At 31.4% G+C, this 23,400-nt stretch overlaps 1 long non-coding RNA gene across 2 annotated transcripts; it reads left to right on the forward strand.

Annotated features, from left to right (window-relative positions):
* The first annotated feature begins 1,606 nt into the window (after nucleotides 1-1,606).
* On the forward strand, nucleotides 1,607-4,104 carry LOC111716739 (uncharacterized). 2 transcript variants are annotated; one of them, XR_002768581.1, is made up of 4 exons: nucleotides 1,607-1,707; nucleotides 2,329-2,413; nucleotides 2,974-3,167; nucleotides 3,881-4,104. It is a non-coding gene; the product is annotated as an uncharacterized LOC111716739 (long non-coding RNA). The 2 variants fall into 2 exon arrangements; XR_002768580.1 differs by lacking the exon at nucleotides 3,881-4,104 and having other exon boundaries at nucleotides 2,974-3,243.
* Nucleotides 4,105-23,400: the final 19,296 nt, after the last annotated feature.

Consider the following 23,400-nt stretch of genomic DNA (forward strand, 5'->3'; position numbering starts at 1 on the left):
AAGTGTACTTACTTAATTTGCTGAGATTTGCAGTACAGTGTACACACTATCACTACAAAGCCGGAGCTAGTTCACTAGGTGTTTCTCGCTTGAGATACTGATATGAACTGGAGATACTGATATGAACTGGAAATACTGATATGAAATTTATTTATTAATACATTAGTTAAAATTGGTTACAAAAGAATCTCAAACCTGTTATTAAATATTTTTCTTCATCGATTAATTTACAAAATGGCCGATTTCTCTCTTGGGATAGAATTTATTTTCAAGGCTGTCATTGGTCAATACAATTTACGAACTATATTTCTGCACTCTCATTTGAGAAAATAATGTACGGATATCCAAAGAGAGAGAAAAATAGTGGATTAAGGACTAAGATTAAAAGTTTCCACAGTGGAAATTCGGATTAAGTAGTTGGGATTTAAGGTTATCCATTCAAAAGTTCCCAGCTCTGAGCTGAAAACTTTAGAATGAAATATCCTTAATCCCGATCGGTTAATTAATCTGGAGATTAATAATAAGAGGAAAACAAGCATTATTTAATCTCGAGATTAAGAAAAAGAGTTGATCAAGCATTAATTTCGATATCCACCATTCAAAAGTTCCCAGCTCTGGCAAAACATGATCTATCCTAGGATCAGCAGGAAAAGTATTTGAGAGGATTTGTAAAGTTGAAAGGAAAACTCAAATTAAATTAAACTTCAAAATTTTGAGCTGTATATCTGAACGAGAGAGATTTGTAAAACTTGACTTTTTTTTAGAATATTTGATGTTTCATAAACTGTGTCTGCATTATGTACTTTTAAAAGTTTTTTTTTTCTTATTTTATCACTATTTTTGACTTTTCAAACCCCAAAAAGACTGTGGCATCTAAGCCTATATGTATAAAGTATAAAACAAAGCCAAAAAAAAATCACAAAAATAAAGATAATAATTAATTATTAATATTAATACATACATTGATACATTTTCCAGAGTTTTTAAAACAATGTAAAACGTTGAACTTTTTGAAAAAGTTATTTTAGATCTTTGAATCACAAACCGATCCCCCTACCCTTTAGGTTAAAAAAACAAAAATTCTGAATTACGTTTTTTCTGAAGGTAAAGACGTTGCAATGGAAAAAAGGAAAAAAAGTAGGTCAAACATAAACTACAAAGAGAGAGGTTAGGGAGTGGGGTGTCACATAAACGTACCTCCCCTCCCAAGGCTATTTGGGGGGTCATTGGGGAGGGGGACTGTTTTTGTCATAACATTTCTCTTTAAATGCACTTGTCTTGTGTTTCATGTTGAGAATTGACAAAATGAATGTATTCTGATAATATTTTCATTTACAAACATTGTATGAATTGTAGCTTGCATTGATTTATAATGATTTCAATTTATAATTACTTTTCCATATATTTATCCTTGAATGGATCCTGTAATCCCGCAATACATTTAGATGTCGTCTTTGTTTGGGGTTTCGGTCAAAATTCTTAACTAAAACATAACATTTACACAACTTAAAGACTTCTCTCAATTTGACATAAATAGGAGGATTATGGAATAAACTCATTTTGGCTTACCCCCCCCCCCCATGATACCCCAGTGTTCCTTCCCCCCTACCCGTTTAAAAGTTTAAAAATATTATTGTTAGGATGAAAAGGATGGTTTAGAAGGAGACGAACCAAGTGAAGAGGATACATTAAACGATACAACATCTGGTAAAATATTATAACTGAGAAAGGCTTTATATATTTGAAAAGTTGAACAGTTCTATCTCTCAAGTTAAACATATACCAGGAGCTACACAAGAAATTAATGCCGTTGAATATTTTTCTTAATAGTTTTTAAATGTAAAATATCTCCATGTTTTAGTGTGGAAAAGAATTGAGTCTTTGTCACAAACTCTGATTTTATAAAACCTGTATATTTGCAACCCAATTTTGAAGACCTTTGAAACTTAAAAACGTGAATTCTTTTAGATAACAAATTAAAAATAGCAAAAGTTTACACAATTGGGTCTCAAAATCGAATAATGTTTCAAAAACGCAATCATACCTTCGTAGAAATTATCATAGTTTTTAATATGGAAACTATAAATATAGTTTCTTCAAAAATGTTTCACTTCCTATGACCCCCAAAAATATATTTTCTTTTGAAAAATTATATGACTTTCTGAAAAAAGTGTAGGTTTACAATTTTGGGGACATAGTTCTTGACATTTTGGTAGAAAACATTAATTTTGCTATTTCAATTGAAATACAACCATTAGAAATACTGGTAAAATTGGAAAGTATTACTTTACTGTTTCTACCATTTTAAATTAATAATTTTTTTTTCAGCTCTTGGCACAGGATTTTGGGTTCTTTTGAGCCTAGGAGTAGTTCTAGCGGTTGGAATTGCTATAGTTATATATATTTATAAAAGGTAAAAATACTATTAAAAATTAGCCTTATATTGTGGTAATATTTTTTTATTGGTTTAATGCCCGGTTTTATTATGAAAATGTAAAATAAAGGAATTGAGTCTTAGCCACAAATTCCAATTTTCTGATCTCTATATCTTTGCAACCCAATTTTTAATACCTTTGTTATTTCAAACTATGACTTCTGAAATCAAGAAGTCTAAGTTTGAAAAATCAAAGGTTTACACCATAAGGATGCAAGTAAACAGGGATTAGAAAATTTGAGTTTGTTACAAAGACTCAATTCCTTTGACATATATTTGAATTTTTTTAATGTAAAATGTTTAAATTAAGACGTCATCTCTGATCAGACAAAGGTTTAAAGTATGCCGTTAAAAATAGTTGTAAAGATAGTACGTTGTCATTCATTTTGCATATATTTTCTGTCAGACTCAAAATTTTGCATAATGACAGAAAAGCAAATATTTGAGATAATGTATTTTTTTCTGACACTACACTGTGCCAGAAAGACAAAAAACAAGCCTAGAACGAACCAACTTTATTCACATGATTATGTGCATAGGATCCAGAAGAAGAACCCGAAGGTGACTCGACCAAATGAATATTCAGCTGTAAGCAGGGATGAAGATCAAGTACAGAAGGAAAACAACCAAGTATAGGAATAATCAACATTATCAATGACGATTTGAAACTAAAGAATATCCCCTTTTCCTAAATATAACAATAGTAAAAACAAATTCGTCAATATTGAGAATAGTTTAACCCTATCTCTGCTGGGGTACTTGAAAACCAGGATACGCTGGGGGGGGGGGTCAATTTGACCCCCTCTCTAAATCCCATGTTTGATGTCCAAATATGACAAATGATAAATCATTAGAAAGCTCTTGTGCTCTACTTTTAGAATCTGCAAAAGAATTTGCAAATTTGCAAAAATTGAATTTTTTATCGCAAAATCCAGTTATATAGTAAAAATGTTTGCAAAAAAAAATTTGTCAAAAAAATGAAAAATTATACATTTTTGAAAAGCCCTTGACCATGCCATTTCAAATATGCAAAAATTTTTGCAAAATTTTAAATAACATGATTTTTAATCAAGAAAAACTAAAAATGTGCAAATTTCCTTTGACAGGTTGTTTGCAAAAAATTTGCAATTTTTTTTTCGCAAAACTTGTCCAATTTGTTTCCTTCTGTCAAAGGCTTTCCAAAAAACTAAATTTTATCAAAATCTGACAAGTGAAAGTGGGTCAAAACAAAGATTTAGTTTGTTACAGGAAAAAGCAGTCATTCAGGCAGTGTGCCTGAGGACTCAGGCAGTTATTATTAGAGCCCTGTTTTAGGCCTAAAGGGAGGGCTATGGGTATGTAAGAAAAGTCAGAAAATTTCAACAGCCTCAGACCAATACTTTTTGAGTTATGTAAAAAAAACTACAGGGGGGGGGTCAAATTGACCCCCCCCCCCAGCGGGAATAGGGTTAAACATTATAACTACTTTAACTAGTCATCGAAATAAAATCTTGTTTTTGGTAAATTCAAATCATTCACATTTGACCTATTAGTGCATATTTGTTTGCACCTCTATATTCCATATTGTATATATGTATACACCCAGTTTGAACATGAATGTAAACGTCTGCTAGTTAGACTTTAAAATAGTTAACTCCTTTTATGTAAATAAAGAGTAAACCAGTTTTCAATATTTTGCTGATTTCTGTTTCAGCAATTACAAAATGTTCCTCTGCCACTTTAAAATAAAAATTAAATTCAAGATAAAAATGTAAATTTAAAGAAAGAGGACACACTGCAGACGACAATCATCTCCTTTATTTTTCCAGAAACAAAACATATGAAAGCTTTGATGTTGTAAACCTTTGATATTTCAAACTTAGATTAATTGATCTAACAGAGGCCGAATTTAAAGAATTTAAATTTGAGCCGCAGCTCAAATATTGAAGGTTTCACTTAATTGTATTTAATCTTTCAAGATTTTTCCGGCGCTCAATTGGAACCGCTTTTTGGCGGATTTGAAATGGGGCTCAAATTCATTAAATTCGGACACAGTATACATGCATACATATTGAACTATAGGTCTACAACGTTGGGTTGCAAAGATAAAAGGATTAAAAAATCAGAGTTTGTGGCAAAGACTCCTTTATTTATGTTTTCATAATCACGTAAACTTTAGTTTTTTCTATGTTTTCCCTAATGCTTTCTAATTGTCAAATATGTTTTTTTAACAACTATTTTTCCACAAAAAAATAAGCTTTTATTGCATATTCAATTTTATTTTTAAATCTTAACTAAAAGTAACTTTTATCAAGAAAAAATAACAAACCAACGATACAAAATATTTATTATTAAAACTATCCTTTGATATTTTATCTTAGTAATTTGACATAAATCTAGGTTTTTGCAAAAAGTTGTGCAAAAGAGAGGTTAGATAGCAAACACACTTTCAGAGATATCATATTTTACCATATATATAGGTATGTTTCAATCCTTTTCGGCCAGTGCCAAGTTAAACATTGAAAACCAGAAAAATGTAGAATAGGAAGACAACATAAATAGTAACTTATTACTTCACTTATTGATTTAAATGGGTCTGTTTACACTAAACGATTGCTGTGTCTCATGTTCATTGGACTATTTAACGTCTTACTTTGAGTCTAAACATCGTTTTTCTATTCCAGAGCTTTCTGGTTGCAAAAAGAGAGAGGGGTTGAAGTAGGATAAAGCTCGACAGGGGAAAGTAGAGAGAGTAAAAAGACGGGAATGGAAAGAAGTAAATTCAACCTATATGAAGCATAAAGTCTGACCGCGTCAACCTTGTTACACCGGCTAGTCTTGTCCATAGATCTAGGTACAGTACAAACTGGGACCGGAAAAGTTGACCCGGCTCGTAAATACAAATGTACTGCGGCTGCCCGTGGGAAATGAAAGGATATAAAGTTGAAAGGGATGAACGAGAAGGAGAGAGGAAGAGAAAAGGATAAAAAGGAGAAGGAGAAGAGGAGAGGTGGGGAAGGAGAAGAGGAGAGGTGGGGAAGGATAAGAGGAGAGGTTGGGAAGGAGAAGAGGAGAGGTGGGGAAGGATAAGGGGAATAAAAATAAAGGGGTGGGTGGAGGGTAGTTTGGAGAGAAAAGTAATTAAGGTGCCAGCTATTTGGAATGATATAGGTTTTTAAATGCAAATGGTTTTTGAAAAGATATTATTATTTCTAAATATCTAACAGAGTATAATTTTATTCCAAAAAAGAAAGAAAAAAACTAAAACAAACTAACCCAACTAAACAAACTAAACAGACCTCCAGCAAATAAAACAAACAAAATAAACTAAACAAACAAACTAAACTAAAATAAACAAACTAGACAAAAGTAAACAGACTTACAAAACAAAATAAACAAACTAAACAAAATAAAGAAAATAAACAAAAGAAACAAACTAAACAAAATAAACAAACTAAATACCCAAACTAAAAAAAAATAAACCATACAAACGAACAAAACAAAATAAACAAACTAAACAAAATAAACAAACTAAACAAAACAAACAAACTAAACAAAACAAACAATTTAGAAAAAAATTGAACAAAACAAACAAACTACAGAAAACAAACAATCTAAAAGAAGAATGAAACAAGACAAAAAGATAAACTTAAATAAACTAAACTGAACAAACTAAACAAAACAAACTAAGCCATACAAACGAACAAAACAAAACGAACAAACTAAACAAAACAAACAAACTAAACAAAACAAGCTAAGTAAGCAAAACAAAAACTAAACAAAGCGAACGTTAAAATAAATAGATAAAGATAAAAATTTTTAAATAACAAAATTCTCATCAAAACATTAAACATTTGACTGTATAGTAATTATGTCAATTACAATATTTTCAAGAACGGGTTCTATGTGTTATTTTGGAACGATGGGGTCGTTCTTGATAATTAGCTGCAGTTTGTTCTCGTGAAAGAATGATCTTTCCCCAAGAACAAAGCCCAGCCCTAAACATACATGGTAATTAGTAAGGTTATATATATATATATATATATATATATATATATCTACGTTATTTATATATACATGTTATTATTTTACAGAATTATACAAGGAATCCGAATATTAATCTAGTTTAACAATATAGTAAAGTTCTACTCCTGAGTGGATATGTGCGAGCTGACAGTTTTTTTTTTCAATTCTTTGCTCATTGCTAATTAACGACTCCTTTTGTTCCGTTTTTTAATAAAAAAAATTGAATTCATTAATTTTCCATCTTATTTCGTTTTTTTAAATTAATGATTGTTCAATTAGATCGTTTGTTCAGTAAAATTATTCTTTAAATAAAAAAAAGTTCGTTCAGAACAAAAATTGATAGTTTTTTTCAAAAGTCATTCCTTAACGGCCTGGCTAATCCAAAAGTGGGAACGATTGTTAACGATTTTAAATCATTGATTTCTATGGGCTAACGAAGAGGAAATGAATTAACCGTAACTTTTATTGGGAAAAACTTGTAAAAACTAGAACACAACATTTTAATCTAAATACAAAGTCCAATTGGTGTGAAAAGACAAATTTAATGGTTCCAAAAAAGTGCATAGGATTACTGTACAGAGTCTATTTAAAAAACCACTTTGAGATTCAGTGTTTGTGACCGTGCAGTGTAGTGTGTGGCTGTCTCCAAGCTAAATATAGAATCTACCGGTTAGATGGGTAAGGTATGGGCGGCATGTCGAAGTACTCGAATGTTGATTATAAGTTCTTCTGAAATATTGTTTGTCTAGAGACCTGGTGACCCTTAGACAACGATAGAGCAACAAACCCCACAACTTCAAAAATCCTTTAACAGAGTTAAGCATAATATGGGGTTAAGGATTACGGTGTATAGAGGTAGGTGAGGGGGGAGGGGCGGGAAACGACCATTCCGGGTCTCAAGCTTTCCCCCAGCCTCTCGGCCTGAAGGCCACAGGCCCTCCTCCTGCCTCATCAGTTGAAAACCAGAAGTTGAGCTGAGACCTGGAACCAGAGTCTCCAGAGCCGATCAGCGGATCAGTTGAAAACCCCGGGAATTCGAGTCCGCACAGTACATGACGTCCCGGCTGAGCTCATCATAAAAATGCGGGAGTGAGTACAGAGTGTACACTGTGCAGTGTGCGCAATTTTAAGCTTTTTTCGACTCAGGAGTCGGCTCGTCATCTGTGAATATATTTAACCTAATTTGGTTAATTTCTCCTGATTAAATAACTGTCAAAATGTCAGTCATCTGACCTCAAAAGATTGAGAGAGAACATTTTACTCCCTTTATTGGAAAAGGTAGGATGTTCAGAAGTTTATATTAAAAGTTATCATAAATATTTTTTATTGTTTTCACATTTCCAATATCTTCAAAAGAACAAAAGAATAAAAATAAAAATTTTAAAACTTCGTTTCGTCTAAAAATTGTCTGAATTTTGTAGTTTTAGGATTTATTTATATAATTAACTAAAAATTGTGACTTCATCAGTTTCTCGGTTCTAGTTGCAAATCGTCATATAGAATATAAATCAAACAGCGCCTAAATTATGCAAACTTCAAAATGTCATGCGAATTTTAAATTTGTGCAAAAATCAATGGAAACTAATATCGGTTAAATCATGGATTTAGAAATTATAATGAAACACATGACGCCTTGGAAAAATTAGTTATATAGCATATAACCGTTCAAGCCAAACCAAACTAATCCAAACTAAACCAAACCAAACTAAAAGAAACTAAGTTAACCAAACCAAACTAAACCAAACAAAGCTAAACCAGACCAAACTAAACCAAACCAAGCTAATCCAGACCAAACTAAACCAAACCAAGCTTTAAAACAGACCAAACTAAACCTAACCAAGCTAAAACAGACCAAACTAAACCAAACCAAGCTAAACCAGACCAAACTAAACCAAACCAAGCTAAAACAGACCAAACTAAACCAAACCAAGCTAAACCAGACCAAACTAAACCAAACCAAGCTAAAACAGACTAAACTAAACCAAACCAAGCTAAAACAGACCAAGCTAAGCCAAACCAAGCTAAAACAGACCAAACTAAACCAAACAAAGCTTGAACAGACCAAACTAAACCAAACCAAGCTAAAACAGACCAAAATAAACCAAACCAAGCTAAAACAGACCAAACTGAACCAAACCAAGCTAAAACAGACCAAACTAAACCAAACCAAGCTAAATCAGACCAAACTTTACCAGAACAAAATAAACAGGACCACACTAAACTAGGCCAAACTAATGTTTAAGTCGTAAAATATATAACCGTTCCAATCAGAAGCCAAACCAAACTAATCCGAACTAAACACAACCAAACTAAACCAGACCAAACTTAACCAGATACAACTAAATCACACCAAACTAAACCAGACCAAACTAAACCAGACCAAACTAAACCAGACCAAACTAAATCAATCAAACTAAACTAGATAAAACTAAACCAGATAAAACTAAATCAGATCAAACTAAGCCAGACCAAACTAAATGAAAAGTATATTTCAAAGCCACCAACCTTTATTCACATTTATCATTAAACAATGAAAGTTGCCTTTATAATTTTTCTTCAAATAATCATATGTAAAGCCATATTTTATCCAAACATGATAAAAGTGTACAATGAAATGAGTAAACAGATTTTAAAATTATGCAATGACAAATATTTTAAACAAAAATAGATATTTCATACAATAATAGATATTATATGAAATGACAGATATTTCATACAATGATGTATATATCAATCATATTAAATTAGATATCCCATTAATTGTAAATTCATCAAGGATCCACTACACTGCTAGAGTTGGTTCTTATACCCTAGAGAGCTAAGACAACCAAAATTTATCAAATTAGATATGGAGTTTGTGCTTTTTTTTCTTTTTTTCTTTTTTGCCAGCGGATGGGTCTAAACTGCAAAAAATATAAGAAGTCTGTAAATGAATTGAAGCCTTGACACAAACTTAAAATTTCTAATTTCTATATCTTTGCAACCCAATGTCGTATATATTTTAACATTTTAATTCTGTTAAATCTAAAAGGCTAAGTTTGAAATATCTAAGGTTTACACCACCAGGTTGCAAAGATATATAGATTAGACAATTTGATTTTGTGGTTAAGACTCAATTCCTTGATTGTTGAATTATATACCAAAATATGAGTTTTTGCCACAAATAAAACTTTTCTAATATTCATATCTTTGCAGCCAGATGGTGTAAACATGTGATACTTTCATAATTAAATTATTAAATCAAACAAAATTAATTTGAAATATCATAGGTCTTCTAGTTGCAAAGAGAAAACGAATATAATTTTAGTTTTTTTTATTAGTGTAAAAATTGATATTTATATATACAGTGATAACCAGAAAAATGTTAAATATAAAGACGTTATTAAATCAATACTAAAGTGAAAATGATGCTTTTACAAAGCAAATAGCTTTCCTAGTAAGTTATTAAATCACTTATTAAGTTAAGTGGTTCTGTTGACACTGCACAATTTCTGTATCTCATGTTCATTGGACTAATTAAAGTCATATCTTAAAATGTAAAGTTCCAGAGGGTTCTGTTTATCACTGTAAAATTTCTTCTAAAAATGTTATTTTAACTTTTTATTATTCTGAAAAAATTAATTTGTCATCAGTTTTCTAAACATTAAACAAAAGTTTTTCAATCTTGAATTTTCATTTTTCACACTGCTCTCGACCTTTGTAGCCAAATTTTTTATTTAAAATTTAAATATAACATTGATGGGTGTACTTTCTTATCTTTGCAAGGTTTTAACGTTTATTGTGTCTAATGCTTATTGTTTAGATTTAAAAAAAAACTTATTTCTTTCTCTAAAGAGAGAGAAGTACGATTGATCAAAGGGGGGATGGAGCATTATTTTCCACTTCAATACAACTGATGAGACAAATCAGAGACGACTAAACGGAATTTATACTGTCTGTTTTCTTATTTTCACGATTCTCTGCATCTGTAAAATTGTTTTTTTTTTCATTACCAAATTATATTTGATAACTTAGAAATATGATTAAGACATTACAAAATTTTATTAAGGCAGAAGACTTAATTTAACCTTCCCTGGGAATCTTCATATATTTGAGTTTCAGGTCGTCTTTACAGTCTCAACCTTACTGGGAAACCATGAAAAATGGAAATTAATATACTAATATGATATTGTTCTAAGTTCAGAAGTATTAAAACCTGAACAAATAAGTTAAAAATCAAAATATAAAGAGGGAAATTGTTGAAAAAGAAAAAAGCTGGTAAATCCGCAAACACAACTTTTTTCTATATTTTCTGTCTGAGCACGATACATCTTGTTATGGTAAGACGGAGGAGAGAGAGGGGACAACTCAATCAATCAATCCACCGATTTAGCACCAATACTATAAATTGATATAATCACGAAAATAGCCCAACATTTCTTGTATTATATGAACCAAGAAAACAAATGTAAAACCATTTAAAGATACTTTCAACTTAACAATACAAAGTTTACCTAACTAAAAAGAGATGTAGAAATATTTTATATTTTTACATTATTTATTAATTCATTGGTTACAAAACATAGCACATTTATTTGTCTACAGAACTAAATATAATACAATAAATAAACAAAATATACTTGTTTACAGGCCAGACCAACTAATTTGATTAGTTTATCCTTTATCAGTTAAAACATGCTTTTTTAGCTATTTTCTTCTTGCAATTTCTCTACATGATAGTTTTGAAACTCGTAACAAAATAAATGTAATAATACTATTTTTAAAATATTTTTTTTCTGAAATTTAAAAACCTTAAAATATTATGAATTCTATTTTAATCACCCAATCTTTGTTTATATATATATTGATGGCAAGGGATGTAATCCGTCGTCTTTGCAATAAGGACAGAGATCAGGGACAGAAGGGAATCGGTGTTAGGTATAAATCATGTAGTGACATACAGTACATCGGATAAATGAGAGTTGCGGCATCTGTGTACACAGATCTGGGGTATGTAAACAGTAGACAGTTTTTCTATACCATAGCATGAAAGATTTGTTGTATAAAACTGCAAATTAAGAAGTTATACGATCATCATGTAAACTTGAAAAATTATCCGATGGGCATAACAATACTTATCCGAAATATAAGAGCTTATACCAAGGTAAAATATGAATTTTGTTTAAATAATTTACAATTTTAAAGTTTTTGAAAAATCAACATTTCTGCAACAGAGCTAGACTATCCCTCCACGGCTTGTGTCATTTGTGGAAATATTTTTTGAAAGAAGGATGGAAAGCTAGATCAACCAACGCATATTTTGTTTTATAGACTGTAACATATTTTCCGAATTGGATTTGTCTTAAAGGAACATTTCATAATTTTTTCATATCAAGGGCGTATAGATGGGGTGTTCGGGGGGGGGGGGGGGGGGGTGATGACAGCCCACGGCCACTATATATATCTCACCCCTGACTAACCAGAGTTAGAGGCATTCGGTTTCTTCAATTTGAAATCATGCTCGTTTTGGTTTATATTTTGACAATCTTTAAAGTTACGGATTTCTTTGTTAAATACTTTTTATTCAAAACATATATGCCGGCAAAAAAGTATTTAAGAGAGAAGGCTGAAAAATTATGTTTAATAGTAGTAATTGTGATCGAAAGTTATAGCTTTCTGGAATATTGACAGAACCATTAAATTCACGTGATCTTAAGCTTAAACATAATCTTGTTAAGGTAACGTCTACAAAAATCCCCCTCTTCTTTAAATGTACATGTTAACCTTTCTGTTTAATTATAAGGGTTCTGTACAATTCCCCTGTACAAACTGTCCATCAGCATTCTATACTCTACCCTTTCTCCTATTGATGGTGATTAAATATATCGTCTATCTATGTTTATATATCTATGGTGAGTAAATTTATCGTCAATATATGTTTATATATTGATGATGGTGAGTAAATATATCGTCTATCTACGCTTATATATCGATGGTGAGTAAATACATCGTCTATCTATGTTTATATATTGATGGTGAGTAAATGTATCGTCTATCTATGTTTACATATCAATGGTGAGGAAATATATCGTCAATATATGTTTATATATTTTTGACTTAAAAAGAAGCAACTCTCTAAGTATATTTAAAAATAGACTACTAAATTCTCTTTTTGAAAATTACATTACAATGTGTTATAAACCGAATTGCTATTCATGTTAAACTTATTAGATATGTTTTAATATGCTTTGATATTTGTTGTGTACATGTCAGAAAATTACTTTAAACTATAGTTATTCTAATAAATGTATAAACTATTTTGCATAAGATAAAAGCGCACCCTGATCTCTAATAGTTCTCCTTAAATCTATACTAAATTGAAATGTGTTGTTATCATTATTGAAATTAGGTGGAAAAAATAATCAAAACAGCCAAGAGCTATTTTTCACCTAATTGCTTTATACTTGTACTGTTAATATAATCATCAATTTGTATTAGTCAACTCGTTCTGTACACAGATACATTTATTTTAGCAATAAACGTTATCTATCTATCTTATCTATATTGATGGTGAGTAAATATATCGTCAATATATGTTTATATATTTATAGTGAGTAAATATATCGTCTATCTATGTTTCGATGGCGAGTAATTATATCGTCTATCTATGTTTATGTTTCGATGGTTAGTAAATATATCGTCTATCTATTTTTATGTTTCGATGGTTAGTAAATATGACATATTCTCCTGCGAAGTCTACGGTTTCTTATGAATATTAAAAGAACTGCAGAAAGTATATCATACTTGAAAAATTATCCGATGGGCATAACAATACTTATCCGAAACATAAGAGCTTATACCAAGGTAAAATATGNATAATTTAAAACAATGTTACAATTTGTATTTTATTGCATTTTGATTGAAGAATGATTATAAAAAGAGTTTAAAACCCCAACCAAAAACACTAGCTATAATTTACAGATAAGGAAAATAAAAACAGGGTTGAATTGGTAAAAAGTTGATGTTATTGATAAAACAGGCTTTAACCCCGGTTCTTAGGGATCGGTCTAGACACAGGATAATCAGGACTTTGTAAATAGATAACAGAACTAGTAAATTCACTGTTTATTTCTAAATATTGACTATAAACGTAATTTTAAGTGGCAAACTATTTGTAGATTAGAGTGGCAGGTTAGGTTGACAACGGTATTGCTCTGAAACATTTGGTAGCTCATCAATTAATATAACCCATTATTTTTCTATCTGTTTATTTTTTTTCATTTCTTCTACTTACTTTTATTCATCATGGTTTTATTACTCTTTTCATGATTGCAAGAATTTAAACCACTAGAACTAAATCTTCCAAATCCAAGATTGTAAGTTTAACATAATTCCTAATTGATATTTTCGAACCTACCCGTAAGACTAATTGCAAACGGAAGAACTTTGGCGTAAACTCAAAAGTTTAAATGTCAAAACTCTTGAAGACATAAATTTAAGTATTACTACCGTCTACACGGGATAGCTTTCTAACAACATACCAAATCATTTCTTTCTTCCACACTTCTATCTTATCATACCATTCTAACGCCCATCATATCTTCCTAACACCCTCCATCCAATAACCTTACTAACACCCTCCATCCCATCATACCTTCGAAAACAATAAACCATCCCATCATATCTTCCTAACACCCTACCATCCTATTATATGTTCCTAACAACTTATCATCCCATCACACCTTCCTAACAACTTACTGCATCCATTCATATATTCCTAACAATTTACCATCCCATAATATCTTCCTAAAACCCTACCATCCCATCATATCTTTCTAACACCCTACCATCCCATCATTTTTTCCTAACACCCTACATCATCTCTTCCTTACAAACTACCATCCCATGATCTTTTCCTTACAAACTACCATCACATGAGCTCTTCCTTACAAACTACCATCCCATCATCTCTTCCTTACAAACTACCATCCCATCATCTCTTCTTTACAAACTACCATCCCATCATCTCTCTCTTACAAACTACCATCCCATCATCTCTTCCTTACAAACTAACATCCCATCATCTCTTCCTTACAAACTACCATCCTATCATCTCTTCCTTACAAACTATCGTCCCATCATCTCTTCCTTACAAAATACCATCCCATGATCTCTTCCTTACAAACTAGTATCCCATCATTTCTTCCTTACAAACTACCATCCCATCATCTCTTCCTTACAAACTACCATTCCATCATCTCTTCCTTACAAACTACCATCCCATGATCTCTTCCTTACAAACTACCATCCCATCATCTCTTCCTTACAAAATACCATCCCATGATCTCTTCCTTACAAACTACCATCCCATCATTTCTTCCTTACAAACTACGATCCCATGATCTCTTCCTTACAAACTACCATCCCATCATCTCTTCCTTACAAACTACCATCCCATCATCTCTTCCTTACAAACTACCATCCCATCATCTTTTCTTTACAAACTACCATCCCATCATCTCTTCTTTACAAACTACCATCACATCATCTCTTCTTTACAAACTACCATATCATCATCTCTTCCTTACAAACTACCGTCCCATGATCTCTTCCCTACAAACTACCATCCCCTGATCTCTTCCTTACAAACTACCATCCCATCATCATCATCATCATCTCTTCCTATCTTTCTAACACCCCACCATCCCGCACCATCTCTTCATAACACCCTACCATCCCATCATATCTTCCTAACACCCTCCCCTCCCATCATCTCTTTTTAAAACTATTTATTTTATTTTTCTATCTGTTTTTCTACTCTGATATACATTGATGTAATGAAATTATTTGTTTTATTTATTTTTAGACACATACATACAGTTTCTTTTATCTCCTTATTCTACTAATATGACTGAAAAAAATAGTAATAAAGTTATAAAGGACTGTACTATAGATTTTTTAGTATAAAACAGTTAAATTGATCTAATATTTCTCAAGAAAGTTTTATTCATATAATAAAGCTCTTCCCCCTTATATATATATTTATATATCAGCTATATCCTACTTTTTATACGTTTTTTTTTCATATTTTTTACAGGCAACAGTGGGCACATAAAAAAAAAATTACATTTTTTTGTTTATTACACAATTACAATTAATAACTGCTCTGCAGGTCCATCTGTATTCATTCTTTGAAATCGCGATGTTATGAAGTTCAAAAGGCATCAGTTTTAACAATTACATAGAGGTATATCAATCTATATAGAGGAAGTAATCTATATAGAGGTAGCAATATACATAGAGGTGCAATCTATATAGAGGTATAGCAATCTATATAGAGGTAGCAATATACATAGAGGTAGCAATATACATAGAGGTAGCAATCTACAAAACAAGTGTAGTCTATATAGAGATAGCAATATACATGGAGGTAGCAATCTACAGAGGTAGCAATCTATATAGAGGTAACAATATACATAGAGGTAGAAACCTCCATAGAGGTAACAATCTACATAGAGGTATCAATATACATAGAGGTAGAAATCTACATAGAGATAGCAATATACATAGAGGTAGCATCTACCAAGAGAAAGCAATTTATTTAGAGATAGCAATCTATATAGTGGTAGCACTCTTCATAGAGGTAGCAATCTATAAAGAGGTAGCAATCTACATATAGGTAGCATTCTAAATAGAGGTATCAATCTATATAGAGGTAACAATCTATATAGAGGTAGCAATCTACATAAAGGTAGCAATCTACATAGAGGTAGCAATCTACATAAAGGTAGCAGTCTACATAGAGGTAGCAATCTACATAGAGGTAGCAATCTACATAAAGGTAGCAGTCTACATAAAGGTAGCAATCAACATAGAGGTAGCAATCTACATAGAGGTAGCAATCTACATAGAGGTAGCAACCTCATGGAGATATTTTTGACAGCATGGCTTAGATCTGTATTATCTTTGGGCCCTGGTTTAGTTTGAAAATGGTATTTAAAAAAATATTTTTTAGACTTTTGCTAGATTTCAGATCCCTAAAGCTAGATTATACAGCTGATGTATAAATAACTTTTAATTCCAGCACTGAAACTCTGAAATGGGTTAGTTAATGTTTATACAAAAATAAATTTACATAATGATCTAGCTCCTGACACACAAAATCTTAATTATTCTAAATTTGAAATTCTAAAACCGCCACCACCAGACTGCTCTAGACATTGTCATGTAAAACCTATAATCCTGGGTTTAAGGGGGTTTGTACCCCCTCCCCCTCTTCTCATTTTTTTCTCCAATACTTCTCAAAATTTGCTAGCACTAGAACTCTCAAATTTCTTTCGTTTTCTAGTATAAGCATATGTTGTCAATTAAAAAAGAAATCACAACACATAAATTTGTTGCATGCTTATATTAAAAATATATACTTTAAAAATAATATTTAGATCAGAGTACAATTTTACTTCAAACTCCAGGTTGTTTTATAAACAATTTATGCTTTATCATCAAATATTCAAATCAAATATTTATTAAATGAAAATTTTTAGTTCAGACAATATAAAAATCATAAAACAATACAAAACCTCATGAGGGAAAATTAATCAGGTGGGCCAGGTTTTCATGATTTTCCATATAAACAGCTTAGTGTCAGGGGGAAGGAAGATCCTCGACGAGTGGACTAGTAGGTAGGGGGGATCCAGGAAGAGTGGACGAGCAGGTAGAAAGGGGGGATATCCTGGACGAGTGGACGAGTAGGTAGGATCCTGGACGAGTGGACGAGTAGGTAGGATCCTGGACGAGTGGACGAGTAGGTAGGATCCTGGACGAGTGGACGAGTAGGTAGGATCCTGGACGAGTGGACGAGTAGGTAGGATCCTGGACGAGTGGACGAGTAGGTAGGATCCTGGACGAGTGGACGAGTAGTTAGGATGGCAGGAAAGCGTATATAAACATGATACTATAACGAAGTATTACTCAATCAAACTTGAACAACAACAAATATCAAAATATATCTAGTCCTGCGATGGGAACTAATCCCAGAATAGGACGAGAATAGGGTCGGGCCGGTGCAAATTTAGTAGAGCATTCCTACTTTCTGACTTTCCTTAGATTATATTGCACCTAAATGGTTACAATAAAGCTAATTAGTTTAGAACTTTTATAAGTTGGTTGAGTCCTTACGTTATTGATATGACGTTTATTAGTTATTACAAAGAAGATATATAAACGCTTTTTACAGAAACAGCGAAACCGGAAATTGTTACGTCAGGAGATTGAAATATTTTTATAAATTAAAAGATCAGACAAAAAATTGAGGAATGAAAATAGGTTTAGAATTATTTTGGCTGTGTAATTCCAATTTTGGAATAAGAGACTAGTATTTAGGGCTGAGGACGGACATTAGTACTTTTTTCTTTGTTTCTTTACAATTGGTTAAATTAATATAACAACCCATTAAATTAACATTTTTTAATTATTCAGTCTGAAATGTCTTTAACATTCATTCGTTAACGACATAAAGGGAGGGAATTCTGGTCTTATTTTCGGGTTCAGTATGAAAATGAACTAGATTTACAGTTGATAACTTGTTTAACTAACGGTTCTTTCTGTTTAATTGAAGAAAAAAAAGAACTTAGCACACATTAATTAATTTTTTAAAGAAGATTGTTTAAAAGCAATTAAATTAAAGAAAGTTTTCGTTTGCTCAAAAAATTTTGGTTAATTTTCAAAAAAAAATCTAGTCGTAAAGTTTTGCCATTTCTGCTGGTTCACCTGGATTTACAGGGGTTTAGTTTGTGTGTATATATATTGGTAGAGCAGAGCACAACCCTAGGGAGGAGAACACTCAACATATTCCTGGTTTAGTTTGTGTTTTTATACAGGGTGTCCCACATCAAATTAGACCGCGTGAACGGGTCTAAATTACGATTTGGGGGACAAATCAGAAAATTTAAGAAGAATGAATCATTTTGAAAAATTTAATGAGGCTAATAGAATTTTTTTTTTGCAGAAAATGCTATGATTTCTCGAGTATTATGTGCGTATTTAGGTGTTAAAGATTGGAGATAATCTAATATGATATGGGACGCTCTGTATATAAAGTGGTAGAGTGGAGCTCACCTCTGGAAAAGAACACTCCACATCTCTACGGGTACACCTGAATTCCCCGGGGTTTAGTTTGTGTGTTATATATAGTGGTAGAGCAGAGCTCAGCTCTAGAAAACTCAACATACTCCTGGTTACACAGTTAATCAAAACAATATAGTCTATATTCAAGGTCACAACAATATATATATAGGTGTCCCAGGGGTGTCTGAGAGGATACCGGTGTCTAAGAATATACAGGGTGTCCCAGGGGTGTCTCCGAATATTCTGGGTGTCCTGAAGAAGTGTCCCAAATTTACAGGGTGTCCCAAAATAAATAGTATACAAATTTTTTTACAACTGCAAAAATTAATGTTGATAAGTGTGTTGGCATTATCCCAACCCATGAACAATATATAATTGTGAAAGTGGAATAGTATGTAATCAGTTTCAACAATATACACAATATAAAGCTCGGAAATTAATGGAAAAAAAGGAATAAGGAAATGACGAAAATAGAAGGGGGNGGGAAAGAAGAGTAATAAGAAAATGATGAAATACTGAGGAGGGTGTGGGGGGGAAAGGGGTTGAAAAAATTGGATTGCAAGGCAAACATCTAAAATATTGACATTGTTTGGAATACCTTATTTTGATTCTTCTTTTTTTCAATTATAAAATGGCATGTTCGATTTACAATGGTACCATTTAAGCCTTTGTGTAATCCATAGTGAATAAGATATGGATGTTTTCTCTAATTCCCTTTTTCAATTTTCAAAAGAAACTTGCACATTTACTGCCGAAAAAATGAAGGAAATTATCGAAATCTTAACTTCTTTCATGCTATAAACCCTCATAAGTGTTTGATAAAGGTTTATTGAGTACACTTGCATATCGGTGCTTGTCCCTCTTTAAAAAGACTTTCAACTACAGTCCTCTCAGTTTTTTATTTTAAAAGATCAAAACAAAAATTTTATCCTGTAAGCTTTACTTTCTAGTCCGGAACTAAAATAAATCGGAAATTGAGCCCTGGTTCCTGTTCCTCTTAAATATTCAAAATATTAAACTAAAATAAGAATCATCTTTTTTTCGTTGTTGTTCGGAATTTAAAATTGCTAAAATATCAATATTTTTTCTTCAACAGTTAACTGTCAATAGTTGAATTAGTTATCAGAAAAGGAGCGCAAAGCCGCCATAAATATGGAAATTTGTAAATTTGCAAATTTGTAAATTTGTAAATTTGTAAGTTTGTAAATTTGTAAAGGAATTGAGTCTTTGCCACAAACTCTGCTTTTCTAAACCCTATATATCTTTGGATTCCAATGTCGTAGACCTTAAATATTTCTTACTATGAATTCTGTTAGATCAAATAATATAAGTTTGAAATATCAAAGATTTACGACATTGGGTTCCAAAGATATAGGGATTATAAATTCAGAGTTTGTGGCAAAGACTCAATTCCTTTGTAAATTTCTATAACATCTTCGCCAAACTCATTTTACAGGTCAAACATAATGCTATTATGTCTAAAATATTGTTTTAAGCGTTTATGATGTTGAACATTAGACTTTTCCCTGTCTGGGAAATATAATGAATTTATTATATGGTTTTAATGGTATTAATACTTCTGTGGAGCTATTATCTCAAAATAACTGTTATATAATTCAATTGCAACCATTCTTAATTTCAAAGTACTTAATGTGGCCTTAATTACACCCTGTAGCTTTGTTTTCATAGGAATGGAATTGAATCTTTGGAACAAAATCAAATATTTAAACCACAATATCTTTATAACTCGATGTTGTAAACCTTTGACATCTCAAACTCAGATTACTTGATCTAACAGAATTCATAGTTTGAAATATCTAAGGTTTGCAACATTTGGTTCCAAAGATATAGTGATTAGAAAATCAGAGTTTGTGGCAAAGACTCAATTCCTTTCAGTATAATCATGGAATGTTTGCTAGGTTGAGTAGTTTGTCATATTTCGACCCCCCCAATTTAGTATTTATATGCACCACAGCCCCCATACTCAACGGAAATATTTATAATTACAAGAAATGTTTTGCTAACAACCGTAATGAACCATTAAGTTATATGTTTTCACGGGCAGCCGTAGTACATTTGAATTTCCGAGCCGGGTCAACATTTCCGGTCCCAGTTTGTACTGTATCGCCCGGACATTGGGTAAATAAAGCAGACACTCAATAGGACTAGCCGGTGCAACAAGGTTGACGCGATCAGACTTTAGGTTTAATTTACTTTTGCTAAAGGGTCATAGGTGCGTGTTTTGTACAAACGATTTTTTAAAATTTTTTTGCTTATTATAAATCTGTATTTTAGGAAAGTTTTTAATGTTAGTTATCTACGATTGCAAATTTTCATTTATTTTAGTAATCATGTTAAAGCTTTAATAAAGTACAGTGAGCCATGTGCATTTTAATTTTGAGTTTATAAATTAATATTTAAATTAAAATTTTCAATTTCCATTTTTTGCCATTTTTGTTTCTATTAAATATTTAATAAATCTCTTGTATAAAAAATTATTTAAAGGGGTTTTTTTTATCTATTTTAAGATATTCCATCGTTGGAATATGGAATAAAGCAAAGTCCCATTTTTTTAAAGTAAACAGAAAAACACAAATAAATTCACACAAGTTATTTTGATTTGATGTGAATCTGCTTTCTTTTCAAAGAAAGATGCTTGCTTTATTACAAAGACCTTGGAGCTAAAATAAAATCCGTATAAATATTATTTAATCAGCATTATAATGATGATTAAAATTTTTATGTTTAAAGATTTATAGATATATCTAAGTCATCAAAGTATATATTATTATTAAAAAGAAAATGAATAATCTTTCACATAAATCAATATTAGCACATATTGTGTCTTAGTGAGCTATTAATTCTGAAACTCTAGTTTTATCACCAATATCTTGATAATGAAGTTTTCTGATCACCAAATGCACCATATAAACAAAGTGGCGGGAAAAAATGATATGGCGGAAAAAAATAGAAAAGACAGGGGGAAAAATGTCAGGAAAAAAATTGTCGAAGAAAAAATCGGAAAAATAAACATCATAGTGGGGGAAAACAAATTGGCAAACAATAGAAAAATGACGGGAAAAACAATATGGCGACAAAAATCGAAATATATTGGGGGAAACCATCATGGTAGAGAAAAAACAAGAGAGAGATGTAAATAACACGGTACTAAATTGTAAGTTGAGTGATGATGTGTAGATCCTCAAAAATACTTTTATTACTTCTTAAGTATACATTTACACCAAGGTGGATTACAAGAGGATAAAGAAAGTTTGGGACCAGAGATAAGAGAGTACAGAGATCTATTAAAGGCTAGAATATGCAGGATCCATGTGTAAAACTGGAGTACACGACCAATAAACAGTGTGTTTTAAAGATCCTTTGAATACAAAAACCAAATCTTAAAAATAGACTTAATTCTTAAATTTGATTTTTTATATTAAAAGTTAGAGTATTTCTTTAAAAAATTGTAAAACTTAAACCCTGAATGGGTATTATGTGCAACAAGTGTCGGTTAGATGGCAGTCAAAAACCTTTCGTGAAAATGTAGCATGTCGTGCCGGTACAACTATAATCATGCTGAGCCTAGCCAGTAAGAGCTAATTCGCAGTCTTTTAATTTATTTAATCTGGGTTTGGGACCAAGAAATACAGAAACGCACTGCACAGAATTATAATACTTTCAGTGACGACATCTTGGACAAATTTAATCATAAGGAAAAATTTAGAAATTAGAAATAAGAAAAGTGTATTATAGAAATAATCTTTTTTTCAATAACTAAATCTGACGAAATCTAATCATTGATATTTTTTTAGGTAAGTCTGGAATTAAACAGATATGCAGGCTTGACATAAAAGTGAACTTATAAGTATTTATTCATTTAAATATTTTTTAAAAGTATGTTAACCACTTTCATTTAAGTGAGATACGCTGGAAAAGACAAATTAATCAGACCAACGTTCAAAGAGCACCGCGTGGAGAATCTGGCATTGTCATATTTGCAAAATTAAGCTTACTATCCCTTATATGCTTCTTTTATTACTCCCAGAAAATGATTTTTTTAATAAAAACAAAACTGAAGAATAATAACGATATGCAATATGTATCGTTAACCGTTCAAGCTGTCTAATTTCATGTTGAGGAAAAGATTTAAAAATAATTTGATATTGATTTTGTGCATGTTAATCTTTTCATGGAAAGATAATTTTTATCATATATTCCATCGTTTCCAGCAAAGTTAAAAGATACATAAGATTATTGCGGATGCAATATATATTATATTTTGTAAAGTTAAAAAATCACGCGGAAGTAATGCCATGTTATTCATGTCAAACTAAAGTAAACTGCATAAAGTATTGAAATATTGTTTATTTATAACTCCTCTTCTTGAACGGACATTGAACAGAACAAAAATGAAGTATAAATTTCAAAATATAATAAAATATAATATTTTAAATTGATGTTTCAAACGAACACAGTTAAGATCCTTTTTTTTACATAAAAAAAGGAACTTAGTTTTTATTGTCTATTTAGTTCCAACCCCATGTCGTAGAACATACCATGGATTTTTCAAAACTTTACACCATCAGGTTAAAAGATAAAGACTCAATTTCTTTTTGTACTGTTTTGTGACTGCAAACTCTGGTTCCTTTTAAGTACATGGGCCGACGTTTGAACAGCTAGAGCAAATACAAATACAAATACATACTATATACAAGGAAAAACGGTACAGTGAACGACATGAATAATCTCCTTCTAGTGAAATTTATGTTTAGTGAGACCAACTGTATGTTCCTGTACAACAATAGATGAGAATTGTAATGTTTTATGTAAATCCGCAAGCTGGGATAAAACTA

The sequence above is a fragment of the Eurytemora carolleeae genome, unplaced genomic scaffold (genome assembly GCF_000591075.1).
Source record: "Eurytemora carolleeae unplaced genomic scaffold, Eaff_2.0 scaffold2179, whole genome shotgun sequence".
Taxonomy (NCBI): Eukaryota; Metazoa; Arthropoda; class Copepoda; order Calanoida; family Temoridae; genus Eurytemora; species Eurytemora carolleeae.